Genomic DNA, 6411 nt, shown 5'->3' with positions numbered 1-6411 from the left:
ACCGAGGGTATATATATATATTTAATTAAAACTATTTGAAAAAATATTTTTTGTTACTTGTAATAAAATAGATGTTTTATAAAAATATTATGAAATATATAAATTTAGAAATCCATCTATTTGCCAAGGATTTTCATTTCTTTGATGTTCCAAAATCATTAAAACTAAAATAAATAAAAATATCTCAATGATATTCAAACAACATTACTGTACATTAATGCCTGCCTCTTTAAGACACTTTGTGCCAGAAAATCCCAAAAAGTCATTAATCACTTAAATATATGACTTCAGAAAGCGGAATATTTTGCTGTGATTTAGCATGTTGGTCACAAATACAAAGGTGTTGCATTCACCCAAAACCTAGAGTTACAGAGTCCCACAGTTAAGTACTTAACAGTTTTCTCCATAATTATATTCCCTGCAGTTAGTGCACTGGAAGTCAATCCGACTGAATCATCTGCCAAAAGGCTGAGAACCAGAACGATCTGGAGGAGGACGGGAAGTGTCTCTCACTCATACATGCACAAGCTGTGTGTCATCTTGACTGCTACAGGGAAACCTATTAAACAAACAGCAATGAAACTTCATTGATACCAAACAAATCCATTTGAGAAGAAAGAGTATTATCAAGCAAGGTTAAATTAAATACTCCCTCGTAAATGTGAGTTATTATTACTGTTGGCAGAATACAAAGCTAACACAATCATGGCTGAAAGTCAAGGTATAGTGATGTATTATCTCCTAATATAATGCACACAATATAATGACGTCACGCTAAGCTGGAAAAACACATTGTTATTTTAGTATTATATGTATATGTATTAATAGTATTCATTGATATCCTGAATTTATTTCCATATTTTATTTTAATTTCAGTTTGCGTTTTTGTATTTTTGTCATGTGCTTTTGTAATTTTTATTTGTTTTTGTATTTTTTTTTTTTTTTGGCTTTAATTTATTTAGATTTCCGCTTTAGTGATTTTGGTACTTAAACTTGTTTTATTTCAGCTAGTTGCCAAGGCAACATTTACAAATATATTCTATAAGCATATCTAATTTCAGTTTCAATTCAACTGATGAAAAAAAAAATTCTAATGGTTTTATCAAAAAACAAAAAACATTTTGTTTCAGTTGTAGTGACTAAACCTGGTCATATCCATTTTCAAAACAGTTATTACTTCTTTCATTTACTACTGGATTCACTTTATATAGTTTGTAGCATCCGTTCCTTTCCATTTGCCATTTATTATCAACATACAGATTTAAGACAGATTTTACTGGAATATTACATTCTGTTATTTCTACCTGAACAGCTTCTTTACCCACTTTATCATGTCTGTTTGGTTTGGTTTGGTGCTAAAAGGTGCTGCATTGAGTTTTTCTGTGTGGAAGTGTCAAGGCTAAAGACACAAAGAGCTTTCTAATAGATGAGAACAGAAATGCATCGTGACTGATAAGCACATTAGACTCTAAGAACAGTGAGAATAAGGAATCATAAGCACCGCATACGAATTAATGAGAGAGTCAACAGTGACTGGAAATGATCCTGACCAAACAAATGAAAGTGTTCACTTTAAAGTACAGCTCATTTCGACTGTGCTATTATTATACTCCAGTCTGGCAGATTTAATAATCAGTGTTACTGAACACACCGAAAATTGTGAAGATGATTACTGACTTGAGAAAGAAACCTACACCTCTTCCTCCCACAGAAATATTTATATTTTCTTTTTTCAGATTGCACCAGCATGAACATTTGAATTAATGTAGAAGGAGATCACGTGATAGGTGTGACTGATTCACTTACATTTTTGTAGAATATTTCATATAAGAGAGGGATATGGATATGTATATCATATCTTACATCAGAGTTAACTAAAACTATTTTAAAAAAACATTATTGTTACTTGAATTAAAATATTAACTGATGATAAAATGAAATTAAAAAGCGTATTTTATTTCAGCTACTTGCAAAAATCTATGAACTTTATTTACTTAACTCAAACTTCAAATAAAAATGAATAAAAATACTATTTTTATTCATTTTAACAAAGTATATTTAACGTAAAAAAAAAACAATTAATAAAAACATCAAAAACACAAGACAATTACTAAAACATTAACTAAAATGAGAGGAACAAAAAAATAGAAAAATATAATCGTATCTGAATGATCCTAAATAAAATTATGAATGAATGATCATAAATAATTACAAACCTTTTTTTCATGTTCTAAATGTGTCTACATAGTAAAACTTTAAATACAGTTTGAATAATGATTTTTAATGTGGTCTAAGACCCTACTGTGTGGATCACAATATTACAATACTACAAATTTCATGACTGGTACTGCATGAAGTCCTGCAAATTTGTTGTGGGCCAACACTGCACCCTGCTGACACAAAATGAAAACTAAATATGACATAATACCTTTCTAGACCCTCATCACATCTCTCATATATTAGCTACGTCAAATAAATAAATACACTCTTACAGACCTACAGGTCAAACATCGGATCTCTTCAAGACGTTTCATAAGCTGCCTTAATAAATCTCTTATTTAAATTCTTCACTTTGTATTTTTGATTGAATGTATAAAAATGTTTCTTTGTGTCACTATCAGCTATAAATTATTATACAAACCGGCTGCTGAAGTGCTCAAAACAAATGACTGAGATTGGTCCATCCTGACAGCGATGAGAAAAGTAACAGTACTTTTCACTGCACTGATCATAATCGTATTAAGATGATTAAAACAGTATATAGCAATTATTGGGGAGGAATTTAATTTGTATCACGGGTAGGATCCAAAAATGTCTGCAATAAAAAAAAATAATAATGTTTTTCTTTTTTAAAAATGCATCCTGAGAATAAATATTTGAAATTTGGCTTGCTAGCGCCACATATGTGTAGTTTTGTAGATACAACTCTTGTCTTTATTTTTTATTTTTATGTTTCTATTAATTGTATTAATTAATTCATTTATTTATTAATTTTTTGGCTCACACAGAATGCATGCATAACTTCAGCGTCAAATTTCTAAAAAGGGGTATTGAATGAATGATATTGTATGCATGAATCATATGAATTGTTACTAGTAAGAATTGATAGAATTATAGAATTTTAATTTAATGAAAGTAAGCATTGTTTTTGGTGTAATACTGCCCACAAATCTTAAATTAAATTCAATGCACTGAATAACAGTATGGAATTTATTATATGTTAATTTCTGTTTTGTTGCTCAGGCCTGGGAAGTCTGTCAATAAACTAACAAATATGAATATCATAAAATTGCCATTTTTATATTATTTAAAATGTATATATAATACAAAAATAAATAAATAAATAAATAAATAAATAAATATATATATATATATATATATATATATATATATATATATATATATATATATATATATATATATATATATATATATATATATATATATTGTTCAAAAAGGGTGTAAAATATTGTATAACTACACAAATCTATGGACCTCTTATTATGTGTATGGAATATTTGTACTTTAAAAAATAATTTCTAATAGCACAGGACTATTGAAGGGACCTAAATGGTGAATGCCATGTTTAACTGGAATAAATATGCAGAATCATCCAGATTTTTTTTCTTTTCTTATTTTTAGCAGAACTTGAAATACTAAAATAACTAAAGTATGAATACATATAGACATTTATCAAAATTACAAAAACATTAAATTAAACTGAGAACAGAAAATACGTATATATGACTAAAACATATAATCATCAAGTCTACAAATAATACTAAAATAACATTAGAAAGTTATTTTTATAAATTATAAAGTCTATTAATAAGAAATGTTTAAAAGTAAAAATAAATGACTAAAACATAAATTAAAATTAAGATGAACACTAAGTATAAAAACACATTTTTAAATATTAATAAAAACAATACGATGATGATGCAAAAAAAATTATGCTAAAAAAATAATTGTAAAAAATTTATGTCGTTTAACTTCAAAAGTCTGTAAGCAATAAATATTTGAATGTAAGAAGAAAAAAAAGGGAAAAAACTTTGAAAGTACAGACATAAACTGTATAGGCATATTTTTAAATACAAAATTAAGTATTACAATTAAAATAAAGATAGAACAAATTAAAAAAAGCTAATTCAAAATAATATTAAAAACTATAATTGTGTATAACTGTGTATTAATGATACTAAAATACACTGATGCATTTTCACTTAAGAAGTCTTTAAATAATAAATGTTTGAAAGTAAAAAAAAAAAATCTGTTACATTTTTAGAATTCAAATTACAATTAATAAAATATTAATTTAAAAATAATTTACAAACCTTGTCTTTATATCCAGGTTTTTAGTGTCTGCCGTGACCATTTAAACTTGCTTTCAGACTTTTTTCATGTTTAACCAAAAGTTTGTCCATCTAAAAACATTAGTCCCATCGATAAAAGAATGATTGAGGTACTTTTACAGTTAAAAAAAAAAAAATGTTTTTGCATGTTTCTCCTGTTAATTCTTCCAATACACTTTCCCAATAGACTTCCACTGTAAACCAAAACATGCATAAAAACCTCTTTTACAAATCCAATGAAAACACTTTCTTGGCAGTATAATATATTAAATTCAATGAAAATAATAAAATACTAATACAAAATGAAGTGTCTGTATAATGGGCCTATACGTTTAAAATAATAATTATTTATTTGAAGTGCTTGTTTTGTTTGTTTCATGGAGAGCTTGTCAGAACAGGCCAGTAAGATTATATTAACTATAATTTTAACTACATAAATGTCTACAAATTGAAACTGATCTGAGGTCATATAATTATAGATGCTGATGCATTGGTTCACAGAGATCCATTGGTCATCTTGCTGGCCCTGATCCTGCACGGTTCTGGACCAGATCTAAAATGTTACTGGACGAGATCTTGCCCACATTTAGGCCAAATTATCATAAAGGAACTCCCGAACTGATTCAAATGATTCGCGAACCCGCTTTGAACTCCCAAACTGACTCAAATGATTCGCGATCCCGCTACGAACTCCCGAACTGATTCCAATGATTCGCGATCCCCGAACTGACTCAAATGATTCGCGATCCCGCTACGAACTCTCGAAGTGACTCAAATGATTCGCGAACCCGCTCCGAACTCTCGAACTGACTCAAATGATCCGCGAACCCTGCTACGAACTCCCGAAGTGACTCAAATGATTCGCGAACCCGCTCCGAACTCTCGAACTGATTCAAATGATCCGCGAAGCCGCTCCGAACTCCCGAACTGATTCCAATGATTCGCGATCCCCAAACTGGCTCAAATGATTCGCGAACCCGCTACGAACTCCCGAAATGACTCAAATGATTCGCGATCCCACTCCGAACTCCCAAACTGGTTCAAATGATTCACGCTCCATCCCCCGAACTCCCAAAATGACTCAAATGATTTGCAAACCAGCTTTGAACTCCCAAACTGACTCAAATGATTCATGACTCAAATGTCAATTTCTATAATAATAAATAAATAAATTCATAAATATACTTTTTAACCACAAATGCTTGTCTGAATGAGCACTGCAGAATAAGAGTCCCGGTGTATTTTGGGCTTCTTTAATGGACCTTTTTCACATTTCCAGGTTTCTCAGCAGCATAAGTCGTCATAGTTGGGTAAACCTCTATAGCCGTCAATTGGAGACTACCACAAATACATTTGTGCAATTCCATTTGCTCAATACCAAAAGGAAAAACTTAATTGATAGTGTTATCATGTCAAAAAAAAAAAAGAGTGAGACTGGTAAAGGCAGACAGTAGAGATCGATGTCTAATTTACTGTCACTCCCACAAACGCTGTTAAAAAACACCCTTGCATTAGTGTTTAGTTTTTGTAATTTGCAAAGGTAAAATAATATAAAGTACAGTGTTATAAATCTACATGCACTCTTAAAGTTCTTTATGCACACCTAAATTTTTCAAATTAAAAGCACATGCTCCTCGGTGAGGAAAAATCATTTTATGAAGATACTCATCTGAAGCTTCATCTCAGGTTTTCTGCAGCACGTTGTACATTACACACCTTCACTTCATCCCCATATAAAACAATCTTCTGCCTGTTTGATCGCTTTCCTCTTATTTGTGGGCTGTTGTTTTTGAAACCTTGTTTCAGTCTCTCAGTGTTGCAGATGAATCTGGTTTGGTGTTTTGGACTCTTTCCACGCTTCATTAAACTGCACAACCATTTCAACCGTAATAATAATGTACCAAACCAGCACTTTAAAAGCATTATATAAAATTTTTACAGTCACGACCGCTTAAAATGCAGCATCGCCATCAAACAAGTTTCGAACACTAAAAATAGTTTTGATTGAATTTTGATGCATTCCTTGATGCACCTTTCAAAAGTGAGAATGTTTTTTTAT

The sequence above is a fragment of the Carassius gibelio genome, chromosome A13, assembly GCF_023724105.1.
Source record: "Carassius gibelio isolate Cgi1373 ecotype wild population from Czech Republic chromosome A13, carGib1.2-hapl.c, whole genome shotgun sequence".
NCBI classification, from domain to species: domain Eukaryota; kingdom Metazoa; phylum Chordata; class Actinopteri; order Cypriniformes; family Cyprinidae; genus Carassius; species Carassius gibelio.
The sequence above is the reverse complement of the archived record's forward strand: the minus strand, read 5'-3'. Positions refer to the sequence as shown.